Below are 26181 nucleotides of genomic sequence, written 5' to 3' on the forward strand. Positions count from 1 at the left end.
GGCCTCCAGGCATGTGGGATGTCAGCTCCCTGACCAAGGGTGGAACCCATACCCCCTGCATAGGAAGGCAAGGTCTTAGCCCCTGGACGTCAGGCAGGCCCCCAGAAGCATGTTTGGGAGCACCCGCAGGGAGCACGCGCAGCTTCAGAGGGCCTGTGTGGTCCTCGACCCCAACTCCCAGCAGCCAGTCTCCACCATAAGTGGCGGGTCTGCTTTCTCACCCCGTCTCCGTGCCCTGCACATCCTGGTACCAGCAGACCCGCTGTCCCTCCCCTCAGCGGTGCTCAGAAACCCACCACGCCTCCCCTCCTGAGCAGCCTCAACTCCCACTTGCCGAGACAATCAAGGCCCGGCTGCGCCTGCATCACCTCCCCCTCAGGCGGCGGAAGAGGCTCTGTGCTCCCGACAAGGCCGCCCCCACCCCGTCACAGTCTCATCCCGTGCCCTTGCCCCAGCCTTTCCCGGCTCCCCGGCCCTTGGCGTTTCCACTGCCCCGGGGGTCTCGTTGTCAGTGCCGCCCCCAACCTGCCTTCCCCACGGATGTCTTCGCCCCTCCCCCAGTCCTCAAGGTCAGGATCCTTAAAGGAAGGATCTCTGTTTGCTGCCCCGTCTCTCTTTCCACCTGGTTACCACTCACCAAAGTGAAAGTGAAAGTCACTCAGTCGTGTCTGACACTTTGCAAGCCCATAGACCATAGCCCACCAGGCTCCTCTGTCCATGGAGTCCTCCAGGCAAGAATACTGGAGTGGGTAGCCATGCTCTCCTCCAGGGGAATCTTCCCAACCCAGGGATCAAACCCAGGTCTCCCATACTGCAGGCGGATTCTTGACCGTCTAAGCCACCAGCAAAGCCCACTGAGGTCACTCAAGACCCAGCAACCCACCTGCCATCCTCACTGGGGCTCATGCCTGTTTTTTTCCCCTGTTCAAGAAGCATCCTTTTCTCTGCTCCCAGACCAGAGTCTGGAATCTGGACAGCTGGCTTTTAGAAATGATTTTAAAGTGTTAATTCTGTCTCATCTGACTGATCATCTTGCTCCTGGAACTTAGATCCATAAAATATTGATCTGGAAAGGATCTGCCAAGACCATCTGGCCCAGAATGCCAAGCATGTGATGTCACTGTGCAGTAGGAGAGGGTGATGGCAGTTATTATTATAAAAGCTCAAACTGGGGCCCAGAGAGGGGCAGCAACTTGCAAAGACACACAGCACCTGTGGTCCTGATGCCCTAGGATCAGCACCATCTTCATATTATTCTTGTATCCACAGACCCCAGCCTGGCTCCATGACAGCCTCCACTTCTTGTCCTTACGACGTCCAGGTGAGCAAGACAGGAGCATGTTTTGTTGCTCATTTCTAACATAAAAAGAAAATGCTTTTAAGGCTATTTAAGTCTCTTTAGACGGCAACTCCTGCAGCCTGGATGAAAGAGCCTTGGTTTCCTCCCAGAGGGGGTGTCTGCGCATACCTGGAACCGTCCACGTTCCTTTTGATCATGCTTCTTAGCTAGTCCCCTTGAGATCAAAGCTGGTGAGGTGGACAGGCCCCTTTGAAGTTTCCTGGGGTTTTCTGAGACTCAGGTCCTAGCAGCCACAGTGTTTTGCGCCAAAGGGGAAGAGGCTGGCAGGTGGAGCCCCAAGGCCTCTGAGCAGGCTTTTACCCTTGTAAATACTTCTACATGGGAGCCCTCACTGGCCACCCCTGGAATGATCACATGTAGGAGGCATGTGTGGGGTCTGCAGGACCTCCCTTTGTTCCCCAGATTTCCTCTGAAAATGACCCTCTCCCCAGTCCAGTGATCCTGGTGGGAGTGTAAGTGTGACACTGCACACATGACCCAGGCCAGCCAATCAGCATCACCCAGCCTCTGAGACCCTGACTAGCTAGGGATGGTCACATGACCCAGGTCAGCCAATCAGCATCACCCAGCCTCTGAGACCGTGACCAGCTAGGGATGGTCACATGACCCAGGTCAGCCAATCAGCATCACCCAGCCTCTGAGACCGAGTAGACAGCAATGGTCACATGATCCAGGCCACCAACCTGAGTCCTGTAGGGGGTTTAGAATTTTATTGAAAAAAGTTATTTTATGCCTGGTGTTAAAATGGCCATCTTTGTTCAGCTGGAGAAACAGTCTACTTGAGAGTAATGTTTCACAAGGGAGAACAGCAGGGCGGGAGAGGGAGGTGGTTCCGATAGCCTTGTCTGACACCCTGGATCCAGCTATATGCCTGAAGCTCAGCCACCCCTTACGAATTCCAGTTCTGTGCTCCAGTCAGGCGTCCTACTTCTTTCTCTTTTTTTCTTTAAAAATACTGGTAGTTTCATCTCTGTGTTTAGAATTTAGGGTTTTTTGCATTTTAAATTTTTCTATTTTTAATTGAAGGGTAATTGCTTTACAGTGTTGGTTTCCGTCAAGCAGCAACATGAATCAGCCAGAGGTCCACATACGCCCCTCCCTCACGGGCCTCCCTCCCACCTCCCTCCCCATCCCACACTGTTTCTTTGAGCAGGCTTGCGTACCGGGGAGGCCTGACCAGCAGGCCACCAGCCTCTCACGTAAGCCAGACTTGGAGCAGGTAGCTGGCTCCCTGGGCACCTAGTGGTGGACAGCACAGTGAAGGGAAGCACCCCCAGCCTCAGACAAACCCCTCTGCCAGGGCACTGGTGCTTGGGAGGGCTGCACCATGCCCTGCAGTGTCCGCTTGGGGTCCCTGGACTACAGGGAGCAGGGCGTGGCCAGGGACCACAACAAGTGGGTGCACCTTTTGGAAGGAAGAGTCATCTGCCTGAACGTGATTCCCCACAAGGCACCGCCACGGTGATCGGGCCTGACCACTGCCCCGGATGACTCCACGGAGCAGCACGGTTTAAGTCAGTCTGCGTGTACTGAACCTGGGAACAGGCTGCAGCTTCCACTGGACATTTTCTTCAGGAGGCCCTCAGGTCCAGGAAAGTGCTGCACGTGTGCAAGGGTCAGCTCGGCTACCCTGGCGTGGGGGGTCTGGCCTAAGATGCTGAGCAGACCCTGCCTGGCCACCTCCATCCGCACCAGGGCAGCATTTCAGGGCAGCGCCCACCTTGCTGCCTGATGGGCCAACACTGGTCCCAGGCTGACCGGGTTCCCACATCCATCCAGCTCTGTCTCACACTTCTCGCCCCGCCACACACACACCCAACCACAAATACCACTCGACCACGCAGCCCTCAGGTCTGAGAGCCAGCCTGAGAATAGCATGTGGGCTGAGGGGCAGTGGCTGTCCTGGGGGCTGGTGACGTGGCCAGCCCCCGTGGACACCCGAGACTCCCGCTGACCTATTTTAGAAGCTAAAGTACATTAAACTCACCCCTCCCCTCCCATTTCTCCACTCCCCTATGAAATCTATTTTAAAAGATCAGAGTTTTCTTTACATCTACCTCTGAAATGTGCTGCAGGAGATAAATGGGCCATAAACAGACTAAGGTGGGGGAGGGGCAGTGGGCAAAACCAGGAGGATGTGCTCACTGGGGTGGGGCTGGGGGTGCTTCTGATCAGTCAGAGCCCCTGTGTTCACTGGAACCTCCATTCATTTCCTGGCCCAGGATGACGGGGAAGCAGCATTCTGGGCGTCCTGGCTCCCATGCCTGTCTCTGCATCAGGCTCCTCTGGGAGCTTCCGCGGTGGGTGGGACAGCCCCCTTGCCAGCAGACAGAGCAGAGCACCTGTGTGTCCCTGCCCTGCACCGGGGCCGCTGCCAGCCTCGCCCCAGAGCCCGGCCGAGAGAGCCTGTCCAGGTGACCATCGGGGTGACCAAGCGTCCACCTGGGACTGGAGTCTGAAGTCCAGACTGGCCTGCCCACAAACCCCAGTCCAGCCATCGCCCCACTGGCCGCCCCACAGGGCTGGAGCCCCATTCCCTTCGGCCCAGGGCATTGGATGGCCGCAGTGTGGTGGCCCTGGGAGGGAGCTGGTCTGTCTCCTGTCCTTCCACCAGAGAGTCCATCTGGCTCCTCCCGACCACCCCTTGGCCAGGAAGCCTAGTGTACCCCTCTCCACCTCCCATCCCACCCAATAGAGGCCTGCCTAGAACCCAGGAACCCCTTAAACTCCAGCTGCCCTCCTGGAAGGAAGCCTTGGGGAAGCCAGGAAGGAGCCCACCGCCTCCTCCCAGACACACTCCTCCAGGCCGACCACCTGCCGCCGACCATCCCCACAGGCTGTCCGGGGTGAGGAGCATAGAGCAGCCCCGCCTGCGGGGGGTGGGGACAGTGCTGAGACTCAGAGCCTCCTGCTTCACTGATATTTTGAACTGAGACTCTCTTCGTCCCTTACACACTCACACGCACACACTGGTATTTTGAACTTCTGGGGTCCCAGAGCTCCCCTGGACCCAGCCCCTGGCAGGTGGCTCAGTCCATCCATCTGGTTCTCCGTTTCCTGCTGGGAAAGGATCCCCGCCTCGGCCCACCGGTGTCCCCCAGCCCCTGACTCTGCTGCGGTCCTGAGTCTCGGGGGATGCGTCCTGACACTTCCACCTTAGTTGAATCCCCATCTTGGCTCCTCGCTGCCTGGGCTGCCTTTTCCCGGAAGCCTTCCAGAAGAACTCCCCCGCACTGGAATGTCTCCCTTTGAACTCTGGAACTAGGGCTGCTCACACCAACTGAGACTCTGTTTGTCCCTTACACTCTCACACACACACACATGCATGCACATGCACCACTTACACGTCTCAGCGAAGCAGTCCTGCTGTGGCCGGTCCCGGAAGGAAGCCTCCAGCAGCTCCCAGCTAAGCTCCCTGGGCCTTCAACTGGCTCCCCCTCACGGACCGTGAGCACCCTGCTTTCAGGCCCTACTCCCTCTCCTTTCCCTCCATGGGGGAGGAGCCTCAGAACCCCCGGGTGCCCCTCCAAGGCCTGGTGGTGGCCCATGGCTTGGAGACAGCAGTGCCCTGAGCTGGGCGCTCTGGGCACTGAACTGGGGCCTTCACCAGCCAGTGTCGGGCGGCCTCTCGGGTGTCCTCCGTGGACACTTCCAGGTCCAGCCCCGAGCACCCGGCTGCAGTCACTGCCTAGGAGAACCTCCCATTACCTCCTGGCTTTGGGGACCAGATGGAGAGCTGTGCCAGGGGAGCTGGAGGGCCAGATGCGGCCTGCGGGGTTTGCCCCCGTCCTTGGCCTGTACTCACGGGCCAAGCCGGACAGGCCTGGGCAGTAGCAGGAGATGTGTGTCGTCTGTGTCCTGAGCTCGGTGGGAGATTCTGGGTCAGTCAGGGACAGCGCGAGCCTGCGGTGTGTGTGCGCAGCGGCCTGGAGGTTGGGGGCGGGGAAGGCCAGCAGCCGGGAGACTGAATAACCCAGACAGCCCGGGCAAGAAGGGATGGGGCAGAGGCCGGCCCAGGGGAGTCCGGGCTGCTTCTGCGATGGGACACCTGCCTTGTTGCAGGAGCCAAGCCTTTGCCACTGCCCCCGGCTGGTGCACAAGGTCACCTCCAGTGCCAGCTGGGTGCTGGCTGAGGTCAGCCCAAGCCTGAGCCTGCAGCCCTGGATCCTCAGTCCCAGGGCCCTGCTGCCCAGCACCCGTGGGGGGCCTGGCCTACAAAGTCCCCACAGCTCTCACAGCCTGAGACCCCAGGAGGCCCAGCGAGGGGCGTGGGGCCCAGCAACCACTTGCGGGGCCAGCCTTTTCTCTCCCAGTGAAACCGAGTCTCAGGCGGCGGAGGCAGGGGGGCTGGCCGGCTCGCGCTCTGGGCCACACGGCCGGCATCGGCTGTCTCCAGGCCAAGGGCAGACAGCAGCCTGGCCCAGGCCCATGCAGGGCCCTTCTGGGAAGCGGAGCCTCGGTCTATTTTTGCTCTCTGACAACACAGCACAGGCAGCCGCTGTGACTTATCTCTGCCGCCCACGGGCACGGCCACAGAGGCAGCTTTGTACCCTCGGGCTCTGTGCACCCCCCAGGGGCGAGTGGGGGGAGGGATTTAACGAGCCCCTTCCCCCACCCTGTGAGCCCAGGCGCCAGAGTCAACAGCCCCTAGAAAGTCCCCAGGACCCCTGCCAGCCAGCCTCTTGACCTGAGATGTTTTTCCTGTGGGGCCCATGTAGGTCCTAGCTTCCTCAGGCGCGTGACCCAGTATTATCTGGGGGGCCTCCCAAGGCCACCCAGGCTCTCCCGAGCCCTGGGCAGGTGACGAACGTCCCCACAGAAATGAGAACTTGGAGGACGCCCTCCTGGGCCCACCTCTTGCTCTGCAGCCTTCTGCGACCAGCAGGAGCCCTCTGCAGGTGCTGGTCGAGCCTGCTGGAGGCTAAACAGCCCCAGGCGCCAGCCAGCCGCCCTCCTCAGATGACACGGTCGTGTCCCCATGGCCCTCCAGGACCCCAGGTGACCGGATGGCCCCACTGAGGTCTCTGAGGGCTGCAGCTGAGGCTGCCACCTCCTGCCTGGACCGTCCCGGCCGGTCCCAGGGCTGCAGCTGAGGATGCCCCTGGAGACCCCCGCGGGGGTCGGGACCCCAGGCAGGGCGGAGGACGCCACCCAGCGGCCCTCCAGGACACCAGGTGACCGGATGGCCCCACTGAGGTCTCTGAGGGCTGCAGCTGAGGCTGCCACCTCCTGCCGGGACCGTCCCGGCCAGCCCCAGGGCTGCAGCTGCGGATGCCCCATGGAGACCCACGCGGGGGTCGCCGTGGTCCCACAGAGGGCTCTGCAGCGAGAGTTCTGTCTGCTCATCTGATCGAAGCCCGACCAGGCCGCAGCTGCAGGCCCCTCCTGCACGGGTCCACCGGGAGGGGTGGCCCTCGGGGGTCTGCAGCTTCCACCTTCTAAATCAGGTCGCAGACAGGAGAAGGGCGCTTCACGTCAGGGGCCTCGAGACTTCCGTAAATAGAAAGCTGGCCGGGCAGTCTGGGTTATTTTCTGCCTCCATGATCGTGACCCTGGGAGAGGCAGCTCCCACTCCAGGCCCCAAAGCCGTCCTGGGGCTGGCGACACGCACTGCAGCAAACACAGACATGGGCACGCTCGCCAGCCTCGGAAGCTGGCGCCCAGGAGTAAGCTGACGGCGTGGCAAGCACCCTCCATACACCTCGGAGAGACCGGTTCACGTTGCAGGACACCATAGACACAGGTGACCTCATTTTCCTCACTTTTCTGGAAGTAACTTTTACACAGGGCATAATGCACGCATGTTCAGAGCACAATCTGATGAGCCAGTAACGACATACCCCGTGACCACCACCACATTCAAGACAAGGCTCCAGAAAGTTCCCTCAGGCCCCACCCCCACAGGCAGCCCCTGTGGGTTTCAGACGCTGTTCATTAGCTTCGCCTCTTCTTGAACCTAACGTGCGTAGTGTTACGCAGAAGGCGATATTCTGTACCCTTCTTTCTCTTAAGTTTTGAACGCATACTCCATGTTCATTGCCGAGTAATACTCCACTGTGTGCTGAGAGCACTGACTTTCTGTCCAATTTTCTGTTGAAGGGTATTCAAGGTTTTGTTTTTCTTTGCAGTTCTTAGCTATTATCAACAAAGCCACTATAGATGTTCTTTTACGATCTTTTTTAGGGACATGTATTTTCATTCCTCTTGAGTAAATGGAATTTCTGGGTCATAAAGCAGATGTTTGTTTAATTTTATAGGAAACAGCCAAGCAGTTGTCTAGAGTGACTGTGCATCTCTGCAGTGCCCCCAGCGGTACTGGAGAGGTCCAGCCGCTCCCATCCTCACCTGGTAGGTGGTGTCGCTGGTCTATGATTCCAGCCACCTGGTGCATGGGAAGCGCCATCTCCTTGTGGTTTTTATTACCTGTCCCTACTGACTAATGATGTCTAATGGTGCCGATTTTTATTATTGACTAGTAGGAATCGTTAGATGTTTGAGACGATAGTCCTTTGTTAGCTGTATGTAGTGAATCTTTTCTTCCGGTCTGCAGAATGCACCCTTAGCAGTGTCTTTTTCTGAGCAGATGCTTATCATTTTAATGAAGACTCATTGGTGCGTTCTTCCTTTGGCTTTATTGCCTTTTGTGTCCTCCCGAAGAAATTCATCTCCTCTGTTTCCTTTTACTAGTTTTCCAGGTTAAGTCTTATATACAATGCATGGGTCTGTGGTGTAGCTCAGAGCTTCCTGTGCAGTGAGAGGGGTGGGTTGGCATTGATATTTTTCCCCATCAGTTTATCTACTTGTTTCAGTCATTCGTGGAGAAACTTCTTTCCTGATTGAAGTGCCTCAGCACCTCCTAGAAAATCAATTAACCACAGTAGTTTCCCAACATTGTAAAGCACTAAATGTCATTTAATTGTACACTTGGAAAATGGTCTCTCTTATGTTATGTGGATTTCATCTCAGTTTAAAAAATTAATCTCATATATGACTGTTCTGTTCTGTTCTGTTTATGTAAATGTCTGTACTTACACCGAATTCGCACCCTCCCAATTACTGCGCCTGTACGCTTAGTCTAGCAAGTGACTAGTGTGACCCCTCCAACTTTGCTATCTTTCAAGAGCACGTGCCTGTGTGGGATTCCTTGCATTTTCACGTTCCTTTCAGAATTGAGTCAGCTTCTATAAATGACTTCAGGTTTTGACTGGGAAGGGATCAATTTGGAGAGAATTAACATTTTAACAATGGCATGTCTTACAATCCCTAAACAGGGTGTGTGTCTGCACTTATTTACATCCTCAATTTCTCTCAGCTGTTTTATAGTTTTTACCAGACAGATTTTAATGTACTTAAATTTATTCCCCTCTGTTATATATTGACACTACTATTGTACTGAGAGTTTTAAATTTTATTTTTCTAAGAATTTGTTGCTAGTATATGAAAATACAATGGATTATTCATACTGGCTTTGTATCCTATGAACTTCCCAAATTTATTTGTATCTAGAATAGGGTTTTTTTGTGGTTAATTTTTTTAGGATTTCCCATATAAACAATGGTGATGTTTGTGAATAGAGACAGTTTTACTTCCTTCATTCCAATATTCATAATTGTTTTGTCCTTGACTGCCCTCCAATGCTGCCCAGGACCCACAGTACAATCTTCATAGAACTGGTGAAACCATACATTTTTAAACTATTCCAGATAGTCAGGGTAAACCACTCAATATTTCACTATTAGTATGAAAGTTACTAAAAGAATTAGAATTTGTAGTGGAGTTGCAAGTTTCCATAGATGTCTTTTATCAGATTGCAGATTTTCCTCCCACTATTAGATGGTGAAAATTTTTATAATACATGGATTTGAGTGTTCTCAAATGCTTTTTCTGCATCTATTAAGATAAATATCTTTTTTCCTTTTATCTGTTAATGTCCTGAGTTGCACTGATTGCTTTCGAATGGTAAATTAACCTTGCATTCCTGTGATAAACCTCATTTCGTCCTAATACATTGTTATTGTTATACATTCCTGCATTTGACGTTGTAATTTTTAAAAAGTAATTGTGCATTTGTGTTCAGGAGGATCAGTTCCGTTCAGTTCAGTCGCTCAGTTGTGTCCAACTCTTTGCGACCCCATGAATTGCAGCATGCCAGGCCTCCCTGTCCATCACCAACTCCCGATGTTCACTCAAACTCATGCCCATCGAGTTGGTGATGCCATCCAGCCATCTCATCCTCTGTCATCCTGTTTTCCTCCTGCCCCCAATCCCTCCCAGCGTCAGAGTCTTTTCCAATGAGTCAGCTCTTCACATCAGGTGGCTGAAGTATTGCAGTTTTAGCCTCAGCATCATTCCCTCGAATGAACACCAAGGACTGATCTCCTTTAGGACCCAGGACTGATCTCCTTTAGGTTGGACTGGCTGGATCTCCTTGCAGTTCAAGGGACTCTCAAGAGTCTTCTCCAACACCACAGTTCAAAAGCATCAGTTCTTCTGCACTCAGCCTTCTTCATAGTCCGACTCTCACATCCATACATGACTACTGGAAAAACCATAGCCTTGATTAGACGGACCTTTGTTGACAAAGTAATGTCTCTGGTTTTGAATATGCTGTCTAGGGTGGTCATAACTTTTATTCCAAGAAGCAAGCGTCTTTTAATTTCATGGCTGTAATCACCATCTGCAGTGATTTTGGAGCCCCCAAAATAAATTCTGTCACTGTTTTCACTGTTTCCCCATCTATTTCCCATGAAGTGATGGGACCGGATGCCATGATCTTCGTTTTCTGAATGTTGAGCTTTAAGCCAACTTTTTCACTCTCCTCTTTCACTTTCATCAGGAGGCTTTTTAGTTCCTCTTCACTTTCCGCATAAGGGTGGTGTCATCTGCATATCTGAGGTTATTGATATTTTTCCCGGAAATCTTGATTCCAGCTTGTGCTTCTTCCAGCCCAGCGGTTCTCATGACGTACTCTGCATATAAGTTAAATAAGCAGGGTGACAATATACAGTCTTGACGTGCTCCTTTTCCTATTTGGAACCAGTCTGTTGTTCCATGTCCAGTTCTAACAGTTGCTTCCTGACCTGCATATAGGTTTCTTAAGAGGCAGGTCAGGTGGTCTGGTATTCCCATCTCTTTCAGAATTTTCCACAGTTTATTGTGATCCACACAGTCAAAGACTTTGGCATAGTCAATAAAGCAGAAATAGATGTTTTTCTGGAACTCTCTCACTCTTTTCTTGATCCAATGGATGTTGGCAAATTGATCCCTGGTTCCTCTGCCTTTTCTAAAACCAGCTTGAACATCTGGAAGTTCACGGTTCACATATTGCTGAAGCCTGGCTTGGAGAATTTTGAGCATTACTTTATTACTTTACTCAAATTGAAGAAAGTAGGAAAAACCGCTAGACCATTCAGGTATGACCTAAATCAAATGCCTTATGATTTTACAGTGGAAGTGAGAAATAGATTTAAGGGTCTATATCTGATGGATAGAGTGCCTGATGAACTATGGAACGAGGTTCATGACATTGTACAAGACACAGGGATTGAACCATCCCCATGGGAAAGAAATGCAAAAAAGCAAAATGGCTGTCTCAGGAGGCCTTACAAATAGCCGTGTAAAGAAGAGAGGTGAAACCAAAGGAGAAAAGGAAAGATATAAGCATCCGAATGCAGAGTTCCAGACAATAGTAAGAAGAGATAAGAAAGCCTACGTCAGCGATCAATGCAAAGAAATCGAGGAAATAAACAGAATGGGAAAGACTAGATATCTCTTCAAGAAAATTAGAGATACCAAGGGAACATTTCATGAAAAGATGGGCTCGATAAAGGACAGAAATGGTAGGGACCTAACAGAAGCAGAAGATATTAAGAAGAGGTGGCAAGAATACACAGAAGAACTGTACAAAAAAGATCTTCACTACCCAGATAATCATGATGGTGTGATCACTAATCTAGAGCCAGACATCCTGGAATGTGAAGTCAAGTGGGCCTTAGAAAGCATCACTATGAACAAAGCTAGTGGAGGTGATGGAATTCCAGTTGAGCTGTTTCAAATCCTGAAAGATGATGCTGTGAAAGTGCTGCCCTCAATATGCCAGCAAATTTGGAAAACTCAGCAGTGGCCACAGGACTGGAAAAGCTCAGTTTTCATTCCAATTCCAAAGAAAGGCAATGCAAAAGAATGCTCAAACTACCGCACAATTGCACTCATCTCACATGCTAGTAAAGTAATGCTCTAAATTCTCCAAGCCAGGCTTCAGCAATACATGAACCGTGAATTCCCTGATGTTCAAGCTGGTTTTAGAAAAGGCAGAGGAACCAGAGATCAAATTGCCAACATCCATTGAATCATGGAAAAAGCAAGAGAGTTCCAGAAAAACATCTATTTCTGCTTTATTGACTATGCCAAAGCCTTTGACTGTGTGGATCACAATAAACTGTGGAAAATTCTGAAAGAGATGGGAATACCAGACCACCTGACCTGCCTCTTGAGAAATCTGTAGGCAGGTCAGGAAGCAACAGTGAGAAGTGGACATGGAACAACAGACTGGTTCCAAATAGGAAAAGGAGTACATCAAGGCTGTATATTGTCACCCTGCTTATTTAACTTATATACAGAGTACATCATGAGAAACGCTGGACTGGAAGAAACACAAGCTGGAATCAAGATTGCTGGGAGAAATATCAATAATCTCAGATATGCAGATGACACCACCCTTATGGCAGAAAGTGAGAGGAGCTAAAAAGCCTCTTGATGAAAGTGAAGGAGGAGAGTGAAAAAGTTGGCTTAAAGCTCAACATTCAGAAAATGAAGATCATGGCATCTGGTCCCATCACTTCATGGGAAATAGATGAGGAAACAGTGTCAGACTTTATTTTTTGGGGCTCCAAAATCACTGCAGATGGTGACTGCAGCCATGAAATTAAAAGACGCTTACTTCTTGGAAGAAAAGTTATGACCAACCTAGATAGTATATTCAAAAGCAGGGACATTACTTTGCCAACTAAGGTCCGTCTAGTCAAGGCTATGGTTTTTCCCGTGGTCATGTATGGATGTGAGAGTTGGATTGTGAAGAAGGCTGAGCACCGAAGAATTGATGATTTTGAACTGTGGTATTGGAGAAGACTCTTGAGAGTCCCTTGGACTGCAAGGAGATCCAACCAGTCCATTCTGAAGGAGATCAGCCCTGGGATTTCTTTGGAAGGAATGATGCTAAAGCTGAAGGTCCAGTACTTTGGCCACCTCATGTGAAGAGTTGACTCATTGGAAAAGACTCTGATGCTGGGAGGGATTGGGGGCAGGAGGAGAAGGGGATGACCGAGGGTGAGATGGCTGGATGGCATCACGGACTCAATGGACGTGAGTCTGAGTGAACTCTGGGAGATGGTGATGGACAGGGAGGCCTGGCGTGCTGCGATTCATGGGGTCACAAAGAGTCGGACATGACTGAGCGACTGAATTGAACTTACTAGCGTGTGAGATGAGTGCAATTGTGTGGAAGTTTGAGCATTTTTTGGCATCGCCTTTCTTTGGGATTGGAATGAAAACTGACCTTTTCCAGTCCTGAGTCCTCAGCCACAGCTGAGTTTTCCAAATTTGCTGACATATTGAGGGCAGCACTTTCACAGCATCATCTTTCAGGATTTGAAACAGCTCAACTGGAATTCCGTCACCTCCACTAGCTTTGTTCATAGTGATGCTTTCTAAGGCCCACTGACTTCACATTCCAGGATGTCTGGCTCTAGATTAGTGATCACACCATCGTGATTATCTGGGTCGTGAAGATCTTTTTTGTACAATTCTTTAGTGTGTTCTTGCCACCTCTTCTTAATATCTTCTGCTTCTGTTAGGTCCCTACCATTTCTGTCCTTTATCAAGCCCATCTTTTCATGAAATGTTCTCTTGGTATCTCTAATTTTCTTGAAGAGATCTCTTGTCTTTCCCATTCTATTGTTTTCCTCTATTTCTTTGCACTGATCACTGAAGAAGGCTTTCTTATCTCTTCTTGCTATTCTTTGGAACTCTGCATTCAGATGCTTATATCTTTCCTTTTCTCCTTTGCTTTTCATGTCTCTTCTTTTCACAGCTATTTGTAAGCCCTCCCCAGACAGCCATTTTGCTTTTTTGCATTTCTTTTCCATGGGGATGGTCTTGATCCCTGTCTCCTGTACAATGTCATGAACCCCAGTCCATAGTTCATCAGGCACTCTATCTATCAGATCTAGGCCCTTAAATCTATTTCTCACTTCCACTGTATAATCGTAAGGGATTTGATTTAGGTCATACCTGAATGGTCTAATGGTTTTCCCTACTTTCTTCAATTTGAGTCTGAATTTGGTAATAAGGAGTTCATGATCTGAGCCACAGTCAGCTCCTGGTCTTGTTTTTGTTGACTATACAGAGCTTCTCCATCTTTGGCTGCAGAGAATATAATCAATCGGATTTCGGTGTTGACCATCTGGTGATGTCCATGTGCAGAGTCTTCTCTTGGTTGTTGGAAGAGGGTGTTTGCTATGACCAGTGCATTTTCTTGGCAAAACTCTATTAGCCTTTGCCCTGCTTCATTCCGTATTCCAAGGCCAAATTTGACTGTTACTCCAGGTGTTTCTTGACTTCCTACTTTTGCACTCCAGTCCCCTATACTGAAAACGACAATCTTTTTTGGGTGTTAGTTCCAAAAGGTCTTGTAGTTCTTCATAGAACCGTTCAACTTCAGCTTCTTCAGCATTGCTGCTCAGAGCATAGGCTTGGATCACTGTGACATTGAATGGTTTGCCTTAGAAATGAACGGAGATAATTCTGTCATTTTTGAGATTGCATCTAAGTACTGCATTTTGGACTCTCTTCTTTACTATAGAACAAAAGTTCTACTCCATTTCTTCTAAGGGATTCCTACCCAAAATAGTAGATATAATGGTCATCTGAGTTAAATTCACCCATTCCAGTCCATCTTAGTTCGCTGATTCCTAGAATGTCAACATTCACTCTTGCCATCTTCTGTTTGATCACCTCCAATTTGCCTTGATTCATGGATCTAACATTCCAGGTTCCTATGCAATATTGCTCTTTACAGCATCAGACTTTACTTCCATCACCAGTCACATCCACAACTGGGTGTTGTTTTTGCTTTGGCTCCATCCCTTCATTCTTTCTGGAGTTATTTCTCCACTGAACAACAGACTGGTTCCAAACAGGAAAACGTGTACGTCAAGGCTGTATATTGTCACCCTACTTATTTAACTTATATGCAGAGTACATCATGAGAAACACTGGACTGGAAGAAACATAAGCTGGAATCAAGATTGCCGGGAAAAATATCAATAACCTCAGATATGCAGATGACACCACCCTTATGGCAGAAAGTGAGAGGAGCTAAAAAGCCTCTTGATGAAAGTGAAAGAGAGCGAAAAAGTTGGCCTAAAGCTCAACATTCAGAAAACGAAGATCATAGCATCCGGTCCCATCACTTCATGGGAAATAGATGGGGAAACAGTGGAAACAGTGTCAGACTTTATTTTGGGGGGCTCCAAAACCACTGCAGATGGTGACTGCAGCCATGATATTAAAAGACACTTACTCCTTGGAAGAAAAGTTATGACCAACCTAGATAGTATATTCGAAAGCAGAGACATTACTTTGCCGACTAAGGTCCATCTAGTCAAGGCTATGGTTTTTCCAGTAGTCATGTATGGATGTGAGAGTTGGGCTGTGAAGAAGGCTGAGCGCTGAAGACTTGATGCTATTGAACTGTGGTGTTGGAGAAGACTCTTGAGAGTCCCTTGGACTGCAAGGAGATCCAACCAGTCCATTCTGAAGGAGATCGGTCCTGGGATTTCTTTGGAAGGAATGATGCTAAAGCTGAAGCTCCTGTACTTTGGCCACCTGATGGGAAGAGTTGACTCATTGGAAAAGACCCTGATGCTGGGAAGGATTGGGGGTAGCAGGAGAAGGGGACGACGGAGGATGAGATGGCTGGATGGCATCACGGACTCAGTGGACGTGAGTCTGAGTGAACTCTGGGAGCTGGTGATGGACAGGGAGGCCTGGCGTGCTGTGATTCATGGGGTCGCAGAGAGTCGGACATGGCTGAGCGGCTGAACGGAACTGAACTGATCTCCAGTAGCGTGTTGGGCACCTACCGACCTGGGGAGTTCCTCTTTTAGTGTCCTATCTTTTTGCCTTTTCATGCTGTTCATGGGGTTCTTAAGGGAAGAATATTGAAATGGTCTGCCATCCCCTTCTCCAGGGGACCACATTCTGTCACTTGAAACATGTAGGGCTATTCATATTTTTTTCTTGTCTCTAAGTGTCAAGTGGGTAAATTATGTCTTTGAAGGAATTGTTCTTATCTCTTAATTTGATGGGTAGGGAATTTGGGGTTGACGGCTTTTCATTCAATACTTCAAACATGTGGTTCCATTATCTTCCAGCCTCCATTGTTTCTGATAAGAAGTCAGCCGTGGTTTTTCCTGTTTTCTCCTGAGTGCCTTCAAGAGTCCCTCCTTATCATTAGCTTTCAGCAGTTTGACTGTGCTGCATTTTCTTTGCATTTATCCAGTTTAAACCTCACTGATTTTGCATCTGTACATCTGTGTTTTTTGCCAAATTTGTTGGTTTTTTTTTTTTTCATATATTCTGTCTATCCCATTCCCTACTTTCTTTTATTTTGTAACTCCAACTCAAGTCTTTTAGACTGCTTGATGACGTCCCACAGGTCTCTGAGGCACTGGTATTTTATTTTTCTCTGTATATAAGTTTGGTCATTTTAAAAATTTGCCTTCAGGTTTGCCCAGTTTTCTTCTTACAGCTCCAATCTTTCGTTAAGCCTATCCAGTACTTTCCATCTTAGACGTCACATCTCAGCATTAAAGTGTCTATTTGGCTGGTTTCATAGTCTCCTTTTCCTGTTGAACTTTCTTCCACCTATTCATTCATTTTGACCAATTTTCACATAATGCCTTGAACAATAACACATTATTGACTGGGGAATTTTTGCAGAAACTAACAGCTATGGTGTTAATATAATATAATCAACAATGTGTTATTGACAATATTTTTAAGTGCTTTTCTGCTAATTTCAACATGTAGTGCAAATTGGATATTCTTATATTAATTGCTTGCCTTTTGTTCATAGCTCATACTTTCTTGTTTCTTCACATGTCTTGTAGTTTTTGTTGTTTAGTGGATAATATTGACAATATGTTGTTCAGACTCTGGGATCTATTATATCTTTCTCTGAAGATTATTTTAATTTTAATAAAAATCTAATTTACTAAATAGTCACCTTGAACTTGGGGAGACTTCATTTAAATTCTTAGGATAAATCTATTTTGACATTTGTTTTACAGAAAATTCTTAGTCCTGGGACATAGTCTTTGCTCCTTGGTTGTGACCTTTCTGGGATTCCAATGGAAAGTGTAATGTTTTTCCCAAGCCCCTGTAACTGGGCAGGCTTTCTGCTCTAAATTATGACTCTTCTGGAGTGGGCAGCAGTTAAATTTCCTACTCTACTCTTCCATCTGTGACTTCCCACCAAACCCCTTCACATATCCTCCATGTAGCACCAAGGATCAAAGGAGATTCATGCAAGACTTGGGGCCACCCCGTCTGTGGCTCCCTATGTTCTTGGACTTCCCTCCTTAGTTTCCAGCAGCTCTGGGGGCCCAAGCACCACCTTCTGACTCCTCAAGCCGACTACACAGCACTTTTGCTTGAGTTGCACGCGTCCTGCGTGGTAGAGACTAGAGGGTGCCCCAGCTTGAACATCTGCAGCTTCTATCTGCTTTTAGGGTGTCCTTCAATGCCTCGAAACACATTGGTGTTCTGTGTGCTTATTTGTTCAAAGTTTATTATCACTTTCTTAAGGAAAGTGAGTCTAACACAAGCTATTTCACCATTATGAGACTTCATTACTTTTCTCAGAAGTATGTAGAATGGGATATCCTGGCTGGGTTTATGGATTCATCAGATAAGACTCATTGTCGAAGGACCATTTGTGATTGAGGCACCTCTTCTTTAACTGCCCCTCCCCCTCTTCTGACTCTAGTACCCTGAGGTCATTTCTATGCCTGCCTGTTGGGGACAGCTTCATCAGACAGTCACAGGTTACTACACAGGACTCCTACCACAAGCTCTAATTTATGGGGCTGGAACCACCACAAGAGTAAGGTCACTCTGTCCACAATCAGGATTCTGAGCTGCAGAGATGTTTCTAATGGCCTTGAGAGCTGTACGGGAGCCAGATCTCAGCAGTGGATAAAGGGGCACAGGACAGCCTTGTGGGGAGGGAGCCGTGATCCTGGCCTTGGCCAGTGAACCAGAACCACCCTCACCCCAACCCCAGCCTGTGCCCACAGCCCTGAGCAGGAGGAGGCGGGAAAGGACAGAGAACACGGCTCAGGAGACCAGAGTGGGTCGTCTCTCTACTTCCCGGAGACCTGGTAGGAGGAGAGAGAGGAGAGCCTCATGAGGGCAGAGAAGCTTGGCAAGGACCACAGGCTGAGGAGGGAAAGGGGAGAGGAAGACACACAACGGGGGCCAGCACTAGGCAACACACGACTTCAGCAGAAACAGCAATGGCTGTGGGCTCCCGACTGGCGTCGGGGCTGGTTGAGGTCCAGGGAAGGCAGCCTCAAGGAGCTCACAGTCCAGGAATTATGAAGACAGTTGGGGGAGCCCTCCGTGGCTACCCACACAGCAGGAAGAGTCCGCATCTCAGCTCTCACCCAGGGCTCTAAATGCAACTAGGCTACGGACGGCAACTTGGTCTCTAGAGGAGTAACCCCGGAGTTCTCTGTTCTCTCAGGCCAGTGAGGTGACTAAGAGAGAGGTCCACAGACGCCAGGATTTGGAAAGCATCCCAGAAAAAGCTGCGCAGGCGAAACGAACAAGAAATGGATGAAAATGAGGATTACAGGTAAGAGAAGATATGGTACAAAAAGCAAGACAGCAGGGCCCCAAACCCGGAAATCACACATGAATGTCCAGATCATGAGCACGCTTATGCAGCAGAATGCAGATGTCGAAATAATTACTGCAAAACACATAATGAATAAGATGCATTCATAAAATAAAGATCGAGAAGATCACATTATTCAGACATAATGTGAGAGTTGGAAGCAGAAGAAAATTAAGCAGGCTAGCATCTCAGTTATTGATATAGTATTAATGCTGGCAGAGAAATAGGGCTTAAATATGTGGGTTAACCCTTGAGGTAGCCGCTCATAGGAAAAAAAAATGTCTCAAAATTCAAATAAAGAAAAGAGTAAGCAAGAAAAACCTGAGCAATATAACAAAAGAAATTAGTAATAATAATAACATACTAAGTTGTTTCAAAGAGTTGTTCTGACTCTTTACAACCCCATGGACTGTAGCCTGCCAGGCTCTTCTTTCCATGGGATCTCCCAGGCAAGCATAAGGGAGTGGGTTGCCCTTTCCTTCTGCTGGGAATCTTCCCAACTCAGAGACTGAACCCATGTCTCCTTCATCTCCTGCACTGGCAGGCAGGTTCTTTGCTACCAGCTCCACCTGGGAAGCCCATATGCTACTAATAAAGCATGGGAATGTTAAGAAACAGGAAGTATAGTAAGAGATGATAAAAAGGCAACACAACCTCATTATAATAAAGCCCAGAGTGGGGACCAACCATCCAGTGGGCCCAAAGATACAATCCAATACAATCCTGTTATTCAGGAATTGGAGATCAAATACGACCAGGTTGAGCCCGCAGAGCACAGCTGAGCCAGTCCCCGTGTGGAACCATGGTACAGCTCTCCCGGCGGGCACGTGAGCTCGACCCCATGGATCTCCCTACAGACACAGTGCAGCGTGGAGCTGTGAGTCAGGTAGAAGCCCCGTAGGGAAAGGACGAGGGTGCAATGAACACCAGAAGGAAAACGGTACAAGGCCGCTTGGAAGTGTGTGTTGCTCACTCAGTCGTGTCTGACCCTTTTGCAATCCCACAGGCCGTAGCCGGCCAGGCTCCTCTGTCCATGGGATTCTCCAGGCAAGAATACTGGAGTGGGTAGCCATTCTCTTCTCCAGGGGATCTTCCCAACCCAGGGATCAAACCCAGGTCTCCCACATTACAGGCAGATCCCTTACCCTCTGAGCCACCAGGGAGATGTGTAAGAGGACATCAAAATGTTTCTTCACGCTTAGATTGGAATTCAGCAAGTCACAGGCACTTTCCACGGGCACTGAATCTTTCTGGGCGATTTACCCTCACTGGCTCTGACTTCACCTTCCTGTCTCTCCAAACCCTTCTTTCCATTTTGGGCACATGGAGGCTGAGTTTCATTGGCAACCCTCTCTTGAAAGGAGGACCACCCAGCCTGGGCAGGGGTCCGAGAGGTACTCAGAGACCTTGTACGTCAACACCTTGGCTGCTCAGGTGCGAAGGCTGAGGCCCAGGGAGGATGATGCTCACAAGGTCACGGGACAATCTCGGGGAGCCCAGCACTGTGATGCCTCCTCCCCTGAGTCCAGCCAGTTGATTTTCTCTCCCTGGACCTGCAGAGGCTCCCATGGGCATGATTTCCCCCTCCCTCCCCAGAGGGCTGGCCGAGGATGGCTCTGCACCTTCCGCCTAGCACCACCTGCTCAGGCCAGGTCTCCCTTCATTCCCACATCACCCAGGCTGGTGCCTGAACCCCGAGAGCAGATGGGCACAGAGCCCTCACTCGCTCCCTCTTGCCACCAGAAATCCTCAAAAGATCCCCATGATTCAGCTACTGAGGTTACTTTCAAATACATTTTATTCCCTGCAAAGACATCAGTAAGCCTGAAGAGCAGAGTGCAGACTCCAGGTAGACGTTGACAATACATGATAGAAGTTTTGCATCCAGGAATTAAAAAGAGCTCAAGGTCAGAAAAAAGAAGAGTGGGCTAAGGTCTTGAAAGGGTGGTTTTGAGAACCAGGGGTGTTCAAGGGGTCACGTGCATATGGAACAGCACCTGCTCTCACCCCATTGTTGCTCAGTCGCTAAGGCATGTCCAGCTCTTTTCGACCCCATGGGCTGCAGCACACCAGGCTTCCCTGTCCTTTACCATCTCCCAGAGTTTGTTCAAACTCCTGTCCATTGAGTTGGTGACGCCATCCACAGGGAAGAGCAAATTCAAACCAAACAAACATGGAACGACTAAGACAAACACACAAGCGCAGCACAGCCCACATGGAGAAGCCACGCGATCAGAACACCACGACAGTGACAGAGCCTACGGCATCTCCACTGCTGTGGAAGACAGCTTGCCAGCCTCCACTTGGCTGAGATTTGCACATCGCATGACTCAGCAATTGCATGGGTGTGGATATTAATATTCCCAACACGAGCGTGCATGTATATGCACTAGGGGCTGTTAACAATGAGTGAGCAACAGGAAGCATAAAGCCCACCAGTGGTACCCGCCCAGGCCCATCTGTTCATGCCCTGGAATATTATGCTGCAATGCAAAACCGAAACTGCAGCGTAACACAGCAAGCGCAGCCTCAGAAGCACTGTGCTGCACAGGAGAAAGCTCACAGGAAACAAGAGCACATCCCGCGTTGCTCATTTGCAAGAAGTTTTAAAACAGGCCACAGTCCTCTCTGGGAGTGGGGTGACTTTAGGAGGTGGAGGGAGCCTTCCAGGACACCAGGAAGGAAACAGGTCTGGAATGTGGGACTCTTTGCTCCAGCGCTAACACCTGGACACACCTCCCCTCAAGCAACAAAATACAAAGAAACTATGTAGGACTAAAAATAGCGGCCTGTGTCCTCAGTTAGGGAAATTCTGGACCCAAAAGATACAAACAAACCAAAAAAATCCGACCTCCTCTTTGGAGCAAAAGCAGGGTGCTGGGAGCAAAAGCAGGGTACTGTGAGTACTCCCTGCGCTCAGCACCAACTAAAGGGGGGCAAAACACCCAAGCCACCCCGCCAGCCCGACCCCAGGCCACAGAAGGAGCAAGCTCGCCCCCGCTCAGGGAGCGGGCAAGCAAAGACACCTGTTACCTGTTCTTCTCCCACTGCGGCCAGTCCCCAGTAAAGCCTTGTCTGAATTTGTTGTCTGCCCTCTGATCAATTTCTGTTGACTGGGGAGGGCGGAGAACTCTGGTCCGGAGCCAAGGCTGCTGTCGGGACCTGGGTGCTATTATGCGAATGTGTTTTGTGGGGAGCATCCAGTAAGTTGAAGCCTCTGCTCTGGGTGCCTCTGTGTGTGCAATCCACTTCAGAAACTTAAAATGAAAAGCTTGCCAACAACTGGGGGGGAAACTGATTTATACTCACACCTGGGGAAGACTCTTTTGAATTCCCGTTTGAAAACATTGGCTAATCCTTTTGAATTTGAAGCAGCAGCAGCAGCAGACCCCACTGTTCCACTTGCAGAACACAACATCTGCCTGCAGCCTGGACTAGCACCGTGCGCCCAGCATTCATTCAGCCACAGGGCAGAGCCACACTGCAGACGGGGAAGGACCGAGGACCCTCAGCTCCTCGAGGCCCCGGCGGGTCTAGCCTGCATCTGGGGTGGGGCTGGGGGCTGTTCAGTGCGACGGTGCCCACGAGAAGGGGGTGAGAAAGGAAAGAGCGACAGTGAGCCGCTGAGGGACCCGACGGGCCTGCGGAGCCGCCTCTCAGAGGCTCCAGCTTGTACGTGGGCGCGTCCCCTGGGCCCACCGGCTGCCCCTGTCTCGTGCCCGGCTCTGCGCCTGCTGGCCGCCCCCTACTCTGCAGGGCTCCTGCTGCCCGGCTCATGGGGGCGGGTCGGCAGGCTGGCAGTGCCGTTATCGAACAGCCCGGTGAGATACGAGTTGAGCTTGGCTGCCCTGCAGTGATTCAAAGTCTGACTTGACAGGCCATTTGGAAGGAATCTAACCTGAGCCAAAGGACTTCAGGCTGGCATTGGCGAGTTTCATGGTTAGGTGTCCCCAGCCCACCCTGGAGGGTTCCAGTCCCTCTGCTCTGAGGGGTGCATTTGTTTGGAAAAGGGTCCGCTGCTCAGGTTAACACAGGGCAGGGTGATGGCTGGATGGGAGGGACAACAACCTCGAGCCCCTAGATCTGGGGCTGGCCCAGCGGCTGCCCCCACCGGCCTGCGTCGCCTCCCAGCCCGCACTGCCCAGAGCCTGACCCGGCCAGGTATTCGGGGAAGGCTCCCCTCCCAGACCAAGGCCATAGGGGCCGCAAAGCAACCTGAGCCAGAGGCGACGTGCGTCCACAGGCCCGGGTGAGTGGCAGGGAAAACTCTCAGGAGCCCCACCAGAATCAAGGAGGCCAGGCTGCAGCAGCAGCCCCCAGAAACCCTGGGGGTGGGTGCAGAAAGCGAGGCAGGCTGGAGGAGAGAAACCAAGGCGACCGGGGACCTGCACTTGGTTCTCTGCACTTCCTGGCGGCCGTGAGTAACGCTGCAGCAAACGTGGGGTGGTTGGGTGGATGAGGAAACACGGCGTGCAGAGGCAGGCTTAAAAGAGAAGGGCGTCCTGCGGTCTGTGATGACATGGGTGAACCCGGAGGACACCACAGCCGGTGAAATAAACCACATGAGACCCAGAGGGGAGACAGCACGATCTCACGTATCTGGAATCTGAAGCAAAACTCAGAGGAGAATGGTGGTTGCCTGGGGGATGGAAGATGGGGGGAGGTCGGCAAAAGGGTGGAGAGTTTGCTTCATCTGTGTGTGCTTGCACGTGTGTGTGTGCATGTCTGTGTGTACGTGTGTGTGCATGTCTGTGTGTACATGTGTGTGCAAGCATGTGCATGTGGGTGCCTATGCATGCACACACATTTGTGTGTATGTGCACACGCTAAGTCGTGTCTGACTCTTTGTGGTCCCATGGACTATAGCCCACCAGGCTCCTCTGTCCATGGGATTCTCCAGGCAAAAATACTGGAGTGGGTTCCCACTTCCTCCTCCAGGGGATCTTCCCGACCCAAGGATCAAACCCACATCTCCTGCACTGCCGGTGAATTCTTTACCTCTGAAAGATGATGCTGTGAAAGTGCTGCACTCAATATGCCAGCAAATTTGGAAAACTCAGCAGTGGCCACAGGACTGGAAAAGCTCAGTTTTCATTCCAATTCCAAAGAAAGGCAATGCCAAAGAATGCTCAAACTATCGCACAATTGCACTCATCTCACACGCTAGTAAAGTAATGCTCAAAAGTCTCCAAGCCAGGCTTCAACAATACATGAACCGTGAACTTTCAGATGTTCAAGCTGGTTTTAGAAAAGGCAGAGGAACCAGAGATCAAATTGCCAACATCCGCTGGATCATGGAAAAAGCAAGAGAGTTCCAGAAAAACATCTATTTCTGCTTTATTGACTATACCAAAGCCTTTGACTGTGTGGATTACAATAAACTGCAGAAAATTCTGAAAGAGATGGGAATACCAGGCCACCTGACCTGCCTCTTGAGAAATCTGTATGCAGGTCAGGAAGCAACAGTGAGAACTGGACATGGAACAACAGACTGTTTCCAAATAGGAAAAGGAGTACGTCAAGGCTGTATATTGTCACCCTGCTTATTTAACTTATATGCAGAGTACATCATGAGAAACGCTGGGCTGGAAGAAGCACAAGCTGGAATCAAGATTGCCGGGAGAAATATCAATAACCTCAGATATGCAGATGACACCACCCTTATGGCAGAAAGTGAAGAGGAACTAAAGAGCCTCTTGATGAAAGTGAAAGAGGAGAGTGAAAAAGTTGGCTTAAATCTCAACATTCAGAAAACGAAGATCATGGCATCAGGTCCCATCACTCCATAGGAAATAGATGGAGAAAGAGTGGAAACAGTGTCAGACTTTATTTTTTTGGGCTCCAAAATCACTGCAGATGGTGACTGCAGCCATGAAATTAAAAGACGCTTACTCCTTAGAAGAAAAGTTATGACCAACCTAGATAGCATATTCAAAATCAGAGACATTACTTTGCCGACTAAGGTCCGTCTAGTCAAGGCTATGGTTTTTCTTTGCTCATGTATGGATGTGAGAGTTGGACTGTGAAGAAGGCTGAGCGCCGAAGAATGGATGCTTTTGAACTGTGGTGTTGGAGAAGACTCTTGAGAGTCCCTTGGACTGCAAGGAGATCCAACCAGTCCATTCTGAAGGAGATCAACCCTGGGATTTCTTTGGAAGGAATGATGCTAAAGCTGAAACTCCAGTAGTTTGGCCACCTCATGCGAAGAGTTGACTCATTGGAAAAGACCCTGATGCTGGGAGGGATTGGGGGCAGGAGGAGAAGGGGATGACAGAGGATGAGATGGCTGGATGGCATCACCGACTCGATGGACATGAGTCTGAGTGAACTCCGGGAGATGGTGATGGACAGGGAGGCCTGGCGTGCTGGCGACTCATGAGGTCGCAAAGAGTCGGACACGACTGAGCGACTGAACTGAACTGAGCCACCGGGGAGGCCCTAAAGGGTCATAACTCCTTCCGAAGACTGGGAAAGGCGCATAACATCTCCCCTCGCTGGCTGGTTGATATTACTCACACCGACGCACAGGAAAAGTATGTGCTCTGATCACACTTGCACAATCTAGCTAACTCGTGGTCTGCCAGTGAAGAGCATTCTCCTCGAGATGAATCACCTTGGCTTTGGTGTTCCAGTGGTTTTATTCTTCTATAAAAGTCCTTCTGAATTCTGTAAATGGTTTCGTGGCAAGTGTCCACCTCAGGGAGCCTCCCTGAGGCAGGTGGGATGAGCTGAGAGCCCCTGTCCGGGGGTTAAGAAGGAAGGAGACAGCCCGGCCCGGGTGACCAGAGGAGGGCATCTCCCCAGTGGTCAGGGTGCGGGGAGTCGGAGGGGCTGAGCGCAGGGCCAGGAGGGGACGTGTGCAGCCTGTGGGTTGGGCTCCCAGTCCAGTGCTTGGGGCGAGCCACAGCCCCTCCCCACTCTTCCAAGCCCTGTCCTCCCATCTGACCCTTTGCTTCCTGAAGGCATCAAGCTGGAGGCGGGGGGCGCTTCCCCCGGGACCCCCTCTCAGCACCCAACCCCAAGGTGACCGCTCTCCGTCACTGGCTTCTCCCACGTTAGACAGCAAACCCAGGGCCCTCAGCTGCTCAGAGCCTGCCCCGGGGGTGGGCACTTGGTCCTCCACATGCAGACTGTGTGCCAGGCCCAGGGCTGGGGTCGGAGACACCTGGTTTCATGGTACAAGGACCTGGAGTGAGAATAGCTCTTCGCCATGTGGTGACTTGGAACTGCGGGGTGACCCCATGAATGAATGAGTCATGAGTCAATCGGTGAATGCCATGGGCTGCAGGCCACCTTCCCTCTGCAGGGTTGCACCTGGGGCTCCTGAGCCTGTCCAGAGGCTGGGTCAGAGTGCGCAGGGAATCAGCAGAGAGGTCATAAGGGCTCACGGGCTCCCCAACCAGAAGGAGAGGGGAGGACAGGGATGCTCGGGGCCAAGCCCAGGACCTTCCACCAGGGCTCACGCTGTGGCACAGGCAACCTCTCAGAAAATGCTCATGACCCTGGGTGCAGGTGACCCACTGCCACGTGCCCAGGGGCCCAGGGACTCTGACCAGCTTCAGCCTCTTGAATATTAACAACTTCCGGGCTGAGAAATATCCACAAGTGGCTATTTCGGGTGAAGAGGCGGGTGGCAGGGCAGGCTAGGAAATATCTGTGAGAATTAAACAGAAGGTCAGCGTCCAGGAGACACGGACACCCTCCTGTCAGTTAGAAAAATCCTCAAAGGAACAGTGAGAAACCCGGATGCGGGGTGTTGGGGGGGAAGCTTGACTGGGAGGAAGGCCAGGGTCCAGGGGACACTGGCAAGAGGGGACTCTCCCAGGGACCCCAGACAACGTGGGCGACGCAGCGGGAGCCG

Source organism: Capricornis sumatraensis, chromosome 2, assembly GCF_032405125.1.
Source record: "Capricornis sumatraensis isolate serow.1 chromosome 2, serow.2, whole genome shotgun sequence".
Taxonomy (NCBI): Eukaryota; Metazoa; Chordata; class Mammalia; order Artiodactyla; family Bovidae; genus Capricornis; species Capricornis sumatraensis.